General features: G+C 36.3%; 1 long non-coding RNA gene across 1 annotated transcript; it reads left to right on the forward strand.

The window, feature by feature from the left end:
* Window positions 1-4,772: 4,772 nt before the first annotated feature.
* Window positions 4,773-5,874, forward strand: LOC309491479. The gene is made up of 3 exons (XR_014203138.1): window positions 4,773-4,842; window positions 4,959-5,490; window positions 5,757-5,874. It is a non-coding gene; the product is annotated as an uncharacterized lncRNA (long non-coding RNA).
* Window positions 5,875-17,646: the final 11,772 nt, after the last annotated feature.

Consider the following 17,646-nt stretch of genomic DNA (forward strand, 5'->3'; position numbering starts at 1 on the left):
TATTTTATTTAAATATTAAATATTAAAATATTTTATTTATATATATTTATATAATCTCATGTCACAGAAAGGCTGAATGTTGTCATCTCGCTGTCTAAATAGGACAAAACTCACTGAAAGAGGCCGTTAATATCTCGATTTAGCTTTTATTTTTATATTTTTACACTTTAATGTTATTTCTTTGAAAACTGCTATTTAGGTTTCATTTATTTTCTGTTTAGTTTTATTTATTTATTTATTTGCAGTTAATAATTTTAGCGCTTCACCCTTTATATTCTGTTTTATTTCAGCTTTATTTCAGTTAACAGCATTGTTTTATATGTATATATATATAGTATATAAACTTGAAATAAAACTGAAATAAAAAATAAATTAAAAAAAAGTATATAATCTATTATTTATTTTGGTGCTTCAAGTAAAAAAAAGAAGAAAACAAAAAGAAAAGAGAAATGTTTTCTTTGGAAAATATTTCATTTTATTTCAGCATTTATTCAGTTTCATGGTCCCATGTAAGTCTGTGTTTTGGTTTCGTTTTCACTGTGTTTTGTTCCTGTTTCGCCTGCCTGAGTTCCTAAGTTTGTTTCCCTGGTTGTTAGTTAGTTTCACACACACCTGTTCCTGTCCACTTTACTCCTCGTCACTCTTGAAGACCTCAGTTCATCCGGTCTCGTCAGAGTTAAACGTGGCTGTGTTCATGGATTCCTCCTGTGTTCTCCTGGGTTTTCTGTGTGGATTTAATAAAGACTGTTTTAATAATCTCACTCCTTTCTTCGGCACTTGACACAACAACCAACCGTGACATCACGTGACACATTATTTTTTGTTTTGGTTATAGTTTTAGTTAAAAGTCAATAATTGTATCTCTTAAAACTCATCTTTGATCATCAAAATGACATATTTAGAAAAAAATTCCTCATGCCTTCAAATATCTTGACTGTAACTCGACACCCTTGCCTCATTTAGTATGCGTGATTCTATGAATATGCAAATGAGCCCCGCCTCCACTCACTCACTCAAACACATGCAAAGAAGAAGATATTGTGATATTTTGGACATGAGAATGTGGTCTTGGATGTCGGCAGTGAGTGCACTCTCACACCAGCAGTGAACGTGAGCTGCACGATTAATCGCTTCGTTTATGGGCTAATTAGGAAACTCGTCAACATTTGGTTAGAGCGAGATCACTGTGCGCATGTGTTTTCATAACAGGGTTTAAGTAGATTAACTGTGAATGTAAAGGATCGGCGTGTGGATTCACAGCAGCTGCAGCTCGAGCCCACCCAGTGTTCCTGAACACCCCTCATTCCCCCACACACACACACACACACACACACACACACACACACACACACACACACACACACACACACACACACACACACACACACACACACTCAGACACACACACACACACACACACACACACACACACACACACACACACACACACACACACTCAGACACACACACAGTGTTCCTCAACACCCCTCATTCCCACACACACACAGATACACACACACACACACACACACACACACACACACACACACACACACTCACACTCACACACACACACACACACACACACACACACACACACACACACACACACACACACACACACACACACACACACACTCACACACACACACACACACACACACACACACACACACACACACACACACACACTCAGACACACACACAGTGTTCCTCAACACCCCTCATTCCCACACACACACAGATACACACACACACACTCAGACACACACACAGATACACACACACACTCTCGGCTACTCACTCAGACTCAGACACACACACCTCCAGTGACTCCCAGAAGCAGGTGCTAAAAGCCGGAGGAAGGAATTCATTCCTGAGAGTCTCGGTTTGCAGGCGAGTGTGTGTGTGTGTGTGTGTGTGTGTGTGTGTGAGAGAGTGTGTGTGTGTGTGTGTGTGTGTGTGTGTGTGTGTGTGTGTGTGTGTGTGTGTGTGTGTGTGTGTGTGTGTGTGTGTGTGTGAGCTAATGCTTCTGTTTCACAGTTACTGTATGACTGTAAAGATGAACTTGTTGAATCTGAGGGGGTCGAAAAGAAGCCGTTTAGTTGATCATGTATGAATGTAATAATAAATGGCATAAAACAGTCAGAGATTGAGTTACTTGCAAAATCATCATCGCCTATGAAGTTTACAACACACACACACACACACACACACACACACACACACACACACACACACACACACACACACACACACACACACACACACACACACACACACACACACACACACACACAGAAAACACTTAGAACACCACAGATAAAAATCACAAGCACATAAAATGTATAATATAATAATTACACAAGGATGAGAAAAGAGTTGAAACTCGTTGTATATAAAGTACAGCATCGACACACACATTATAAATGAGCAAAGAGTGTAAACGCTGGTCGTGATGCGACTTCCAGAAACATCAGGCTCTGCTACAGACAAAACTCTTACTCATATTTAAAAAAACAATAAAAAAACGCAACATGATTAAAACTTTAACTAAAATGAAAATGTAAAATATAAAAACAAAAACTAATCAAAAATTGTAATAAAAACTATAATAGTATCTAAAATAACACTGATATAAAATATTATATAACATGTAATTAAAAAATATATATACACACACACACATTTACATTATTATATAATATTCATTTTTATATTATATTATTAAAATATATTTTTTTTTACTGTCATCTAAATGCTCCAGTAGTTTGACAACTGAACTTTAATTATTATTATTTTTTAACATTCCACATATTTCTCGAATGAAATCACGAGCACATTCAAACTGGTAGTGTATGAAGTCCAGCACTGACACACACACACACACACACACACACACTATAAACGATCCCGTATTCCTCTTGTGTCGAGTCTAACGCTCTTCCTGAAGGCCTGGCTCGGCTCCAGACGCCGCTCGTGTTCGGAGAGCCGGCCGATGACAGCTATTGTGTCTGAAATGCGGAAAAGCTTGTAAAAACACTGGTTTCCTGGTTTCTGCGGCTCTCGATGCGCGACTCTCTATCGCGTCCTGTCAACGTTTCCCTGTTTAACACTCACCCTCACTGAGTTTTACTCTTTAACTGAGTAAACGCACTGCACTGTAAACGTCTGGCTCGACAAAATGCTCAAATAAATCTAGAAATGAACTTTATGAAAACTGATTGTTCTGAGAAACACATGTTTGATATGATGTCATGTGTCTATTTACACTAGCAGTCAAAAGTTTTACTTTTCTTCATCAAGGATGCATTAAATTGATCAAAAGTGACAGTGAAGACATTTATAATGTTACAAAAGATTATTTTTCAGATAAACGCTGTTCTTTTGAACTTTCTATTCATCAAAGAATCCTGATATAAAAATTTAAATAACTTATTTTCAACACTGATAATAATCATAAATGTTTCTTGATCATCAAATCATATTAGAATGATTTGTGAAGGATCATGTGACACTGAAGACTGGAGTAATGATGCTGAAAATTCAGCTTTGATCATATAAATAAATTAAACTTTACTAGATATTCACATAGAAAACAGTTATTTAAAATTATAATCATATTTCACGATTTTAACTGTATTTTTAATCAAATAAATGCAGCCTTTGTGAGCAGAAGAGACTTCTGTTAAAAGCATTACAAATCTATATATATCATATAAATAATGCAATAATGCATGTTTGATTTATTGTAAAGAATATCTGCGTCTCTAAAACTATGCGTACTAAATGATGTTATGTTCATTGAGTGTTAAATCCGAGCCGTTTCTCCCGTGCTTCACGTTTAGAGACGCGATAGAGAGCGATCCTCTTATCAGTGAGAGTTCATGGCAAAATATCAGAGACAAAAATACAAAAAAAGGTGCAAAATCCTCAAACCCAAACAAACTAAAGCAAAAAAACAAAGGTAATGTCCGCACACTGCTCCAGAACAGTAGATATTGCAACGTTCATCGACCATCAGGTCTTCGTCAGGCTCAAACTAACGGATATTTCGGACCTTGATTCTGATTGGTTGAGCCATTACTCATTACATTAGTGTTACTGTGCAATGGCTGCGTGTGTTGCTTAGCAACCTCTGTGGACCTACATTGCTTGGCGGAGGAATAAATGTGTTATAACGTTATATTTTTTGTTGCTGGTGTTTATTTTATGAATAAAATACATTTAAAATTAGGGCTGCACAATATTGAAGAAAAGTGCGATATGCGATAACTCGTTCAATAATGCGATATTCGATGCGATAATGCTTAAAGTGTGTAAAATAAACTTAAATTATCTTAAAAATATATTTAAAATTATAAGAAAACATCCCTACAGCTTCTGACAGTGAACATCAGTGTTTTACTGTATAAGTGTTATAGTAACATCAGTGTAAACCTCGGGGTTCAGGTTATCCTACATTAGGGTTATTCAACATCAGTGTAAACCTCAGGGTTCAGGGGTTCAGGTTATCCTACATTAGGGTTATTCAACATCAGTGTAAACCTCGGGGTTCAGGGGTTCAGGTTATCCTACATTAGGGTTATTAAACATCAGTGTAAACCACAGGGTTCAGGGGTTCAGGTTATCCTACATTAGGGTTATTCAACATCAGTGTAAACCTCGGGGTTCAGGGGTTCAGGTTATCCTACATTAGGGTTATTAAACATCAGTATAAACCTCGGGGTTCAGGTTATCCTACATTAGGGTTATTCAACATCAGTGTAAACCTCGGGGTTCAGGGGTTCAGGTTATCCTACATTAGGGTTATTAAACATCAGTGTAAACCTCGGGGTTCAGGTTATCCTACATTAGGGTTATTCAACATCAGTGTAAACCACAGGGTTCAGGGGTTCAGGTTATCCTACATTAGGGTTATTCAACATCAGTGTAAACCTCGGGGTTCAGGGGTTCAGGTTATCCTACATTAGGGTTATTAAACATCAGTGTAAACCTCGGGGTTCAGGTTATCCTACATTAGGGTTATTCAACATCAGTGTAAACCTCGGGGTTCAGGTTATCCTACATTAGGGTTATTCAACATCAGTGTAAACCTCGGGGTTCAGGGGTTCAGGTTATCCTACATTAGGGTTATTAAACATCAGTGTAAACCTCGGGGTTCAGGTTATCCTACATTAGGGTTATTAAACATCAGTGTAAACCTCGGGGTTCAGGTTATCCTACATTAGGGTTATTCAACATCAGTGTAAACCTCGGGGTTCAGGGGGTCAGGTTATCCTACATTAGGGTTATTCAACATCAGTGTAAACCTCGGGGTTCAGGGGGTCAGGTTATCCTACATTAGGGTTATTCAACATCAGTGTAAACTTCGGGGTTCAGGGGTTCAGGTTATCCTACATTAGGGTTATTAAACATCAGTGTAAACCTTGGGGTTCAGGTTATCCTACATTAGGGTTATTAAACATCAGTGTAAACCTCGGGGTTCAGGTTATCCTACATTAGGGTTATTCAACATCAGTGTAAACCTCGGGGTTCAGGGGTTCAGGTTATCCTACATTAGGGTTATTCAACATCAGTGTAAACCTTGGGGTTCAGGGGTTCAGGTTATCCTACATTAGGGTTATTCAACATCAGTGTAAACCTTGGGGTTCAGGTTATCCTACATTAGGGTTATTCAACATCAGTGTAAACCTTGGGGTTCAGGTTATCCTACATTAGGGTTATTCAACATCAGTGTAAACCTTGGGGTTCAGGTTATCCTACATTAGGGTTATTAAACATCAGTGTAAACCTCGGGGTTCAGGTTATCCTACATTAGGGTTATTCAACATCAGTGTAAACCTCGGGGTTCAGGGGTTCAGGTTATCCTACATTAGGGTTATTCAACATCAGTGTAAACCTTGGGGTTCAGGGGTTCAGGTTATCCTACATTAGGGTTATTCAACATCAGTGTAAACCTCGGGGTTCAGGAGTTCAGGTTATCCTACATTAGGGTTATTCAACATCAGTGTAAACCTTGGGGTTCAGGGGTTCAGGTTATCCTACATTAGGGTTATTCAACATCAGTGTAAACCTTGGGGTTCAGGTTATCCTACATTAGGGTTATTCAACATCAGTGTAAACCTTGGGGTTCAGGTTATCCTACATTAGGGTTATTCAACATCAGTGTAAACCTCGGGGTTCAGGGGTCGGGTTATCCTACATTAGGGTTATTAAACATCAGTGTAAACCTCGGGGTTCAGGTTATCCTACATTAGGGTTATTAAACATCAGTGTAAACCTTGGGGTTCAGGTTATCCTACATTAGGGTTATTAAACATCAGTGTAAACCTCGGGGTTCAGGTTATCCTACATTAGGGTTATTCAACATCAGTGTAAACCTCGGGGTTCAGGGGTTCAGGTTATCCTACATTAGGGTTATTCAACATCAGTGTAAACCTTGGGGTTCAGGGGTTCAGGTTATCCTACATTAGGGTTATTCAACATCAGTGTAAACCTTGGGGTTCAGGTTATCCTACATTAGGGTTATTCAACATCAGTGTAAACCTTGGGGTTCAGGTTATCCTACATTAGGGTTATTCAACATCAGTGTAAACCTCGGGGTTCAGGTTATCCTACATTAGGGTTATTAAACAACACAAACTGAATAATCAAATGTAAAAATAAAACACTGCTGAGTTTTCACAGTATGAATGAAATCCTGATTCTTATTAAAGCTACAGAAGTTATTCAGCCGAGAGTGAGTGATTTACTCTGTCTTTAGTTCATGACCAGTTATTGCAAGCCGTTATGATATGCAGATCATGATATATACATCTGAGATATTTTGATAATTTCGGTATATTGTGCAGCCCTAATTAAAATGAATAGTTTTATAAAAGCAATAAGCCCCTTGAAGCCCGTTAGCTGTTCTAAACTCACTGTATATCACGGCTTATTGCTTTAATAGACAACAGGTGATGACCTTAAACAAGTTTCCCACCAAAAAAAAACATAAAAAAAAAAAAAAACAGGTGACTTGAATTAAAGAGAAAAAATAATAATGATGATAAAAACTTAAAATAAAGTAAAAAAATGAAAAAATCTAATAGGAAATAAAAAAATATATAGTTGTCTAAATTTTAATAAAATAAATATCAGTAACCAACCCACAAAATAATCACACATAAGTACAAAAAAATACTGAAAACATATGAAGAAATACACAATCCTATAAAAAAGGCTGAATATCGAATTCCTCATTCAACCCAAAAGCGACAAAGAATTTAAAGTATAAATGTCTTGCTTAGTTGAAGACATTTAATATTCATCAATAATATTGATCTCCTGCATTGACACCATTATATGAGAACTGAGCTGAGCTGGACGATGACATCACTTTTCTCCAGAGCGGATATAGATATATATACAAACAAACTAAATTAATAACTTTTTTACAACAAAAATGAACCATCACTGAACTTGCTTAAGCTGGACTGTGATGGTATTTTCTTCAGCTATTTGCACACTGAGGAAGGCCCGCGCCGAAACGCGTCTGTGCAAATACAAATACAAACTTATTTAAGCATAGTGCAGCCTCTCTCCCACTTTATGTTTTATAATTATCTAGGCCAGCACTCTTAAAATTGACAAGTGTACACATTGAGTGAAGCCTGCTCCTATCCACATTTAATTTTCTTCTGGAAACAAACTTTATTGCATTATTGTCCTGTTATCTCAGTAAAGCTGCTCTGAAACTCTCTGTGTTGTAAAAGCGCTGTATAAATAAAGGAGACTCGACTAAATCCAGAAACATTCTCGAGTTTTCCTCTCAGAATCTCCTACTCTCTACAGTTTTTGTACCCGCTTTATGCCAATGTATTATAAGGCATTAACATTATGACCCGCTTGTCTAAAGTGTAATATATAAAGTTATTAACTCTCTGATGCATCATTACTCCAGTCTTCAGTGTCACATGATCCTTCACAAATCACTCTAATATGATGATTTGATGATCAAGAAACATTTATTATTATCAATATTATTATTTATTAAATTGATCGAAAGTGACAATAAAGACATTTATAATGTTACAAAGATTCTATTTCAATTAAATGATATACTGTAGAACTTTCTATTCATCAAAGAATCCTGGAAAAATAAATGTCCACAACTGTTTTCAACATTAATAATGATGATAATGAGTGTTTACTGAGTATAAAATCATCATATTAGAATGATTTGTGAAGGATCATGTGACACTGAAGACTGGAGTAATGATGCTGAAAATTCAGCTTTGATCACAGGAATAAATTACACTTTACTATATATTCACATAGAAAACTGATGATTTACATTAGAATAATATTTCACTATTTTACTATTTTGTGTATTTTTGATAAAGTAAATGCAGCCTTGCTGAGCAGAAGAGACTCTTTTTTTTTTTAAACATAAAAAATCTTACAGATCCCAAACTTTAGAATGGCAGTACATCTATATATATATATATAAAATGCAATAATGCATGTTTTGATTTATTGTAAAACATTTACATAAATCTACATCTCTAAAACTATGCGTACTAAATGATGTTACAGTAATTGAGCGTTAAATCGAGCCGTTTCTCCCGTGCTTCACCTTTAGAGACGCGATAGAGAGCGATCGTCTCATCAGTGAGAGTTTATGGCAGAATATCAGAGAGTAAAGAGATCAACTCGTGTGTTTTAATGCTAAAGTGTCCAGCGATCGCTGGGGTTTCTGGGGGACGGAGACAGACAATGTGTGAGAAAGAAGAAAAAAATTAACTTATTTTTTAATTGCTTTTATAATAGCAAGAGTTTCTGGGTGGATTTGGAATATTTGTAAATGCTTTTAGGGATGAAATTTTACTTTTCTGAAAAATATGTATTTTTATTTATTTCAATAGACAAAGATTACAGCCTTTATTGTTAATCTTTGATTATGGGGAAATACCATATACATAAACAAAAATGTTTGTTATTTCAGATAGAAATTAAAATAGAGTTAATACTTGACTTGAAAACTAGTAAAGCAAAGCGCACTGGGTCTCTATGTGAAGCTTTTATGATATTTATATGATGATCTCATACCTGTTCTTTCCTGTTTATATCATTTTCTTTCTTTTTTTCCATTTTTTTTCATGTATTCTTTTTTTATACATTACACTGTATTTTCTTTTCCTATTTGTTGTAGTCTATATTTGTTTAATATTTTTACACCATATACTGGATTATTGTCGTGTCATGTTTATTATTTGTATCTGACTGGCATTCAATAAAATAATAATAATAATAATAAAGCGTGGCAGCGATCGCAGTGATTTCTGTGGGACTGAGAAAGAAAATATTGTCCACTTATTTCTTAATAGCATTTATAGCGAGAAGTTCTGGGTGGATTTGGAATATTATCTTTGTAAATGCTCAGGGATGAAACTTCACTTTTCTGAAAAATATGTATTTTTATTTTAATAGACAAAGTTTACCACCAAATGTGGCCTTTATTGTTAATCTTTGTTTGATTATAGGATCTCTTTATCATTTTCTTTCTTTCTTTTTACTTGTACTATTATTTCACTGTGCATTTTCTTTTCCTATTTGTTGTAGTCTCTATTTTTTAAATATTTTTACACCATATACTGGATTATTGTCATGTTTATTATTTATATGTGACCGGCATTCAATAAAAAAAATATTAAAATGAATAAACCCGTGGCATAGATCGCAGCATGACCTCATCAGAGCGCGGGAGGATCAAAGCCGGCTTTTAAATGAGGAAATCGGCCAAAAAAAGTCAATTAGATTTAAAGAATTGGGACAGGGTCTCGGGCCGACCAACGGATTTTAATTTAGAAAACAAATTGGCAACCAGTTTATTATGCAACCCAGCCCATCCACAGGAGTGAATCACGTTCCTCAGCATCTCGGGAGACGCGTTTGTGCCTTTGCTTTAGATTTATCAGTTCTGGGACAACCTGCTTCTTGTTTAGTCTCCGTTGAGCTCCTAAAGACTTGGCGTTCGCTTGCAATCGCACAAAGGGAAAAGTTGCACGAAGGTCAACTTAAAAGAGATACGCTTAGCACATCTAGATGGATGTTTTGCACAAAAATAAATGTAGATCAGACTGAAATCCTGAGGAAAAATGACCCCGGTTTGCTCCGGATGGGCCCTTTCTCTGGGCGAACCCTCTGAAATTCATCAAATTGGATCAAGATGACATCAATAATAGACTCAAGCTGGAGCTCACCAAATGATCCGTGCATTGTTTTAGTTTATTCCTCTCGATGCACATTCCGATTAAGGACGGCGTCATCAAAAGCCTCGTCACAGATGTCAACACATTGGCGTCCGAAGAGCTGTTTTCTCTTATTCCCGGGGCTTTTTCGCATTACGGAGCGATCCGAGCACGACTTTTAAACCCTTTAATTGTAAATCGCTGCAAGCACACCTTAATAAAACCACAAAATGATTTCAATTTGGCTGATTTGCAATGCATTTAAGGTCTGTATTTTTATGCATGCATGTTAACTCACCTGGGAATCTGGGAATCGAACGGGTGACCTTTGACCTGCTCGTGTCAGACGAGCTGCAGGAGGAAAACAAGAGAACGGGCGTCACAGATACTGTAATGTTTCTGCCAAATCAAGCCCAAAAACACATGCAGCATCTAAAGAGCACTGATAACTGTTTGAGGATATTTATTTTTATGTTACCTGGGAATCGAATGCATGCTACCAAAATAATACAATTAAAATAGAAAATTAAAATAGACAATAAAATAATACTAAAATAAAATAAAATAGAAATAAAATAAAATAGAAATAAAATAAAAATAGAATAAAATAAAATAATTCTAAAATAAAATAAAATAAAAATATTATAAATTAAAAAATTAAAATAGCATTTATCAGGGTTCAAGCAGTTAAGGCATTTAAGCACAAAAGCATCAAAAGTGATTAAGTTTTATTTAGCAAGCATGTAACCACTGACATAATAGATGGAAAACACCATTTAGAGCCAATACAGGCAATGTACCATAGGAAATATATGGTTTTAAAGTTTTTTAACAGTTATAACGCCACCTTTGGTCCGATCGCCATAAAATTTGGCATGCTTGTTAATGATGTTATGTCACATATGCTCACCAATTGATGATCGGTTCACGAGCAGCTTTAAGTGAGCCTCGAGTCTACAGCGATCTGTCAGACACATTAAAGAGTCACAAAACGGTATTTATTGTTTAAATGTCTCTAAAAAATGACTACATTTGAAAGGTGAGACTTTGTTTCATATCAAAAGTACTTGTCTGTCAGCGCGCAGTCTTTTTTCTGATCCGCAATGTATTTTTCACTGCATGAGAACTTGGTGTGGTGTGAGAGTGGCGTCGCTTGTCAGACATAGCAACAGTAACTAAAGTGGGCGGGTCTTTGCGAACGGTCATTGACAGTATGGACGGGGATTCGCCAGTCCCAATTCAAAACAAATTTCATCACAATCCATCATTGTTCGTTTCAAACATGTGAGAGCATCAAAATGATCCATGGGTGAAATTGATTGGATTTAATAATTTTTTTTGTCAGTTCCTATCATAATTTTTACATTTTGGCGTTATTGTTTAGCTATTTACCTATGTCTTCAAATTTCCTTTGTTTTTTTGTTGTTGTCGTCTCGATCGGACTAACGGCTTTGAAGATAACCACAATTTTTTAAAGCTCTAAATGACACTTACAAAAACCATAAGGCGAAACCTGGCATGTTTGGTATTGTTGGACTCGGCAAGGATTCTTAGGAGGTCACTCCTGTGAAAAAAACATGGGCTTGAAACTTCTAAGGCTCCTTCAAGGCATTGTGTCAATGACGTATAGTGAGTTTTTTGAGATACACCAATGTTCTCATAGACTATCATGGCACCCTGGACAAAGACACTAGCCGCGTTTCCACTGTCGGGCCAGGGCCGGGCCGTGCTAGTGCGTGCCAGGGCCAGTCGCGTTTCCACTGTCACTTCCGGGGCTTGATCGGGGCTTACTCGGGGCCAACGGCCAGGATTTCTGGCCCATCGAATACCTTGGGCCAGCTCGGGCTAGAGGCGTGGTCAAGGTAAAAGGCGGAGTTTATCGGTGTTAGGGAAAGTTATGGTCTGCGGCAAGATGCACATTTCACTTTTTTATATCGCAAAAAAGAAACGCTGCTCGAAATGGAGAATCGCCTGTACTGGTCTGTCGAAGATACCAAAGCTCTTCTGAGCATTTGGGCAGAAGAAAGGGTACAACGTCAATTTGACGGCGTGTGCAGAAACGAGGACGTTATAAAATACATCGTTGCTGAACTTGCTAAGCTAAGCATTCAGCGAACAACGCTTAAAGTAAAAAAAATAAAAAAAAGTTGCGGGCGCAGTACAAGGCGATTAAAACGCACAATGGACAAAGCAGTGCCCAGAGAAGGAACTTTCCATGGTTCAACTTGATGGACGGTGTGCTGGGTCACCGTCCCTCTGTTAGTGGAGGGACAAGTCGGGACACTATGGCAGCCGCGGACGGTGAGTTAATACATGCTATCTTCATAAATTCCTAGTTTTCTAACTTCCTAAGAAAACAAATAAAATATTGCATAAGTGGCTCATATACGTGTTTATGTTTTGTGTGCTAGAATCGTCATCCCAGAGTGCTTTATTTGACTCAGAAGTGGAGCAGGGACCGTCTACTACACTTGTATGACGTTTGATCCAGGAAGGCGTGTTAAGGGCAGGGTTTAGGGCAGCGCTGCAGGGCTAATGGCCCGGCAGTGGAAACGCAAGCCCGGTGCTTGAGGCCCGAGGCCACTGGCCCGGCTCGGCTCGCTGTAAGCCTGCAACATGAGGACAGAACATCAAAGATTTAATGTGGCCTAATATTCCTACCAAATCAAGGCCAAAAAACACAACATTTAAAGTACAGATAACGGTTTAAGGATCTTTATTTGTATAATGTTACCTGGGAATGGACTGCATGACCCTTGACCTGCTCGTGCAAGATGAGCAACATCAAAGACTTCATGTAATATTCCTTCCAAACCAAGGCCAAAAAACACAACATTTACAGGCGAGATCACAGTATAAAGTAATGTAGGATTGCATTAACCATAAACCCTGTGATATTGCCGTTGCTCGAGCTCTGACAGGTAAACATGTATAAAAATATGTATTAAAAAAAATCTATAAAATATTTGTAAAAAAGTGAGTAAATTGGCTATGGGACCCACATTCTTCCATGGTTATTAAGCCACGACCACAAATGTTTAATAACTGGAACCAAGCGAATTTATTTCTCAAAAATGGTTGACACAACAAGTACCGTCCCACACATAAATTGTAAGAACATCACTAACAAAAGGTAAACAATTTATATCCTATCCTCATTCAGTCATTCATAATAATATAATACAGTTAATAAGTTGGCCTGAGCCACCATAGTCATCAAAAATATAGAAAAAATAGCACAAAATGAAACCGTGGTATTTTGGGTTGAGATTATGAAAACTAGTTACCGTGGTAATGGTAAATACACAATACTAACATGAATTGTTAATAAAACATATGAAAACTGCTCTTGATGAAAAAAAAAAAAAATCATACCTGCATCATGTAAATCCTTCCCAGCTAACACACACGATGTATCAACTACTTTTGGGTAATTTCATGATTTACCAATTTACTAATTGACAACGTAACTACGACGTTTACGTAACGCGCGCCTCCGCATTTGATTTTCGCGGGCAACTGAAGAAGAGTGCGCGCGACGAGCACAGAGTAACGTCTGACAGGACGGGGAAGTTCGTTTTTCTGAGGTGAGAGACCTTTTATTTCCTATTAAGCTGCGAAAATAAAGTTAGAATAATGACACTGAAAGCCTGACAACAACATCTCATGATCTGACCGCAGATACTGAATCAGTACAACGCGTTTTTCTCAGGCACGCGACAGAAGAGTCAACAGCGTTGAAGTGCGTCTTTCAAAATAAAAGTCTCACATCCTAAAAACCTCTTTACTTAAAGGGATAGTTCACTTTGAAATTTATTTTTGGTATGTTTTAGCTTACCTCAAGGGCATCCAAGATGTAGGTGTCTTTTTTTCCGCAGTAGTTTCAATTTTGATATTTTTAGGTCAAACCGTTCTTGTCTGTCAGTCATATAATGCAGGTCGATGGTCACTGTCTCAAAGAGCATGCACAGAGTCCAAATTAAAACAATTCCCCGTCGTCCAAATTAAACAATTCCCCATCGTAAGTACACATTGATGGCCTAAGACACGAAACGAGCGGTTTGTGTGAGAAAACGAACAGTATTTATATTGTTTTTACCTCTTGTACACAGCCATGTCGAAGTGATCTGATCTGACGTGTACGCAGACTGGTGCATAGATATATACACACTAGATGTCGCCTTGTCTACGGCAGTTCATTGGAACGAATGTCTTTAAGGCGACATCTAGTGTATATATCTATGCACCAGTCTGCGTACACGTCAGATCAGATCACTTCGACATGAAACTACTGCGGAAAAAACAACAACTACATCTTGGATGCCCTTGAGGTAAGCTAAAACATACCAAAAATTAATTTCAAAGTGAACTATCCCTTTAAAGGAATAGTTCACTTAAAAATGAAAATTTGTCATTTACTCACCCTCAAATTGTTTCAAACCTGTATGAGTTTCTTTCTACTGCCGAACACAGAAGAAGATCATTTAAAGAATGTCGGTAACCAAACAGTTGATGACTTCCGATGCAGAAGAAAGGAATACAGGTTTGAAACAACTTGAGGTTGAGTAAATGATGACAGAATTTTATTTTTTAAGTAAACTAATCCTTTAACCATCCTACTCGCACGTCCACCATATTTGTAGTTCTTAACGCTTTTTATTCGTGGGCAATATTAGCGTTAGAGTGTGTGTGTACGGGGGAAAAAGTAGACCATCTGGGTATCATTGGAATACTCATTTCAACACACTATGTTTTGGGACACACTAAATCTAATTTCAAATACTGTTTAGGACAGATAGTCTGCGGGTAGTATGTAAATTGAGACGTGGCATGCGTCTGGCAGAAGAGTCAACAGCGTTCACGCACGTCTTTCAAAATAAAAGTCTCACATCAGAAAAACATTTGGAGTTATTTTTTGTTGTTGTTGTTTCTTTGACCACACACTCACCAGACACTTTTGGGTCGCGACCCACCAGTTGAGAAACTAGTTTAAAGCTACAGTCAAACCAAAATTTATTCAGATACTTTCAACGTTTCTCACATTATCACAGTTTATTCGCTATAGTTTAGAAAATGATAATAAAATATGACAAGAACTCATATTTATGAACTCAGTTGATATTTGACTGGTTTTGTCCGTCCTTCTGTTAGACTGTCTCACACATGAATTATGTTGAATATCTGTCAGCTGTTAAATTTAACTACACAATTAGATAATACCAGTTTAGCTCAACCAATCACCAAGCAATGCTTCATTGTGTTCAGTCTGTGAGTGAAAAGAGCATTAGCAATTAAAGAAAACACACTTCAGCAAAACATGATCAGCTCAAAGTGTCCCAATCATTTTTCTCCAAATTGTTTTTCACTGTATGAAGAATATTTAAGTATAATGTCACAGTTTACTTTAATTTGCTCTCCTCGCTTACATAAATTAACTATAGTGTCCTGATCACACTAGTAAAAAAAAAAAAAAAAATTATTATTATTTTTATAAATGCATGTTACCTGGGAATTGAACGCATGACCTTTGACTTAATCATGCAAAATGAGCTGCAAGACAAAAACAAGCCGACGAACATCACAGATGTCACACTATTTCGACCAAATTAATCCCCAAATCATATGCAACATTTAAAGGAGGTACTGTTTGAAGCAATCTATGAATTGTGAAGCTGACCTTGCCCATTTGCCTTGGAAAATATGAAAAAATGAGAAGAACACGCGGCGACTCTGGTTTGTTATGAGCCACCACGTGTCTTATCTCTGATGCGCGTTTAGCCATCATATCTGATTATGAGGACTGTTGTGACCTCTTTGTCATGTTCCCAAGGTTACTAATCAAATTTCCGTCCGGTTCAGAGAACACAAAGGCTCATGGTAAAATCCTCCCGCTCAAACACCCTCTCGCTCCTTCATGTGATGAGGTCAGCGAGGATGTAATTCCTGGGATGAAAGACTATACTCGTGTTTTGATCCGGCAGAAGTGAGGGAATATCGAGCTTCAGGTGGGCTTCATGCCGTTCTCATTACGGGACGCTGATGTAAGGACTTTTATGTGTAAACGTGGGGCAAATGGTTACAGTGCATTAGTTTAATATTCCCTAAACGGTGTATGAAGTAGATTATCTCTGGTATTAGTGTTGCTAGTGATGTGATCGAACCTCTGACACTGAGTGCTAAAGTTCAGCGTTTGTGCTTCAGACATAAATCATCTGTACTGAGTGATCAAACGCACTATTCTCAAAACAAATGAGCTGGAAAAAATCCCAAAGAAAAAAAAAAAATTATCACAGAGACACGAGTTACAGAAACATCTTCATTCATCAAAATAAACAAAGGTTGACATAACTGGTAAAACTGAAACTAAAATATATTTATAGTATGGAAAACAAAATAAGTTGTAAATAAAAGAAAGATTTAATTGTTCTACTTTAAAATTTCATGTTTAATTCTTGCTGTTTATTTTTAATTTAATAGTGATTATTGAGGGAAAACCGTAAATCCTACAAAAAAAACGTTTTAAGAGTAGAAAACACAAAAAAAAAATGCAAAGGACAAAAAGGATCAATGTAATAAAATAAAAAATAGGATAAAATAAAATAATAAAATAAAAATAGAAAATAAAATGTAATAGAAGCCTTACTAAGGCTCTATTACTAGCCTTAGTAATAGAATAAATAAAAATAGAATAAAATTAAAAGGTACACTAAATAAAAGAATAAAAATAGAAAAAATAATTATAGAATAAAATAATAATAGAAGATAAAATTATATAAAAATTTAATTAAAAGTAGAATAAAATAAAATAAAAATAGAATAAAATGAACAAGTATCATAAAATAAATTAAATTAAATTAAAAATTAAATTAAAACAGAAAATAAAATTAAAAGTCGAACAATAAATAAAAATTTAATAAAATTAAATAAAAATTTAATAAAATTTAAAAGTAGAAAAAAAATAAATAAAAATAGAAAATAAAACAAAACAAAATAATAAAATAAACATAGAAAATTAAATAATACAAAAATTAAATAAAAATAGAAAATTAAATAAAACCAAAGGATAAAAACCAGCCAGCAAGCAAACACCTAAAGCCATGGCATTATGGAAGTTTAACTTCTGTAAACTTTTGGCCACATTAAAGTGAATTTTGGTGCCAGAAGTTTACAATTATTGGAAAACTTTAGTTAGAAAGCCTTAACATAAAACATAAGATAAAACATAACATAACGTAAGGGTTATTCAAAACAGGAATGGCTCTGTGTCCTGATAACCTTTGGGGATAAACGTGGGATTTTCAGACTCCAAGTTTCCTCAGCTACGTCATTAGAGGATAATATCTGAGTCTCCGAGCTGGATTAATGAAAGAGAGCCTGAGTGAAACACATTAATGAACTTCCAGCTGTCAAT

The sequence above is a fragment of the Leuciscus leuciscus genome (genome assembly GCF_965113295.1).
Source record: "Leuciscus leuciscus genome assembly, contig: HAP1_SCAFFOLD_274, whole genome shotgun sequence".
Classification (NCBI taxonomy): Eukaryota; Metazoa; Chordata; class Actinopteri; order Cypriniformes; family Leuciscidae; genus Leuciscus; species Leuciscus leuciscus.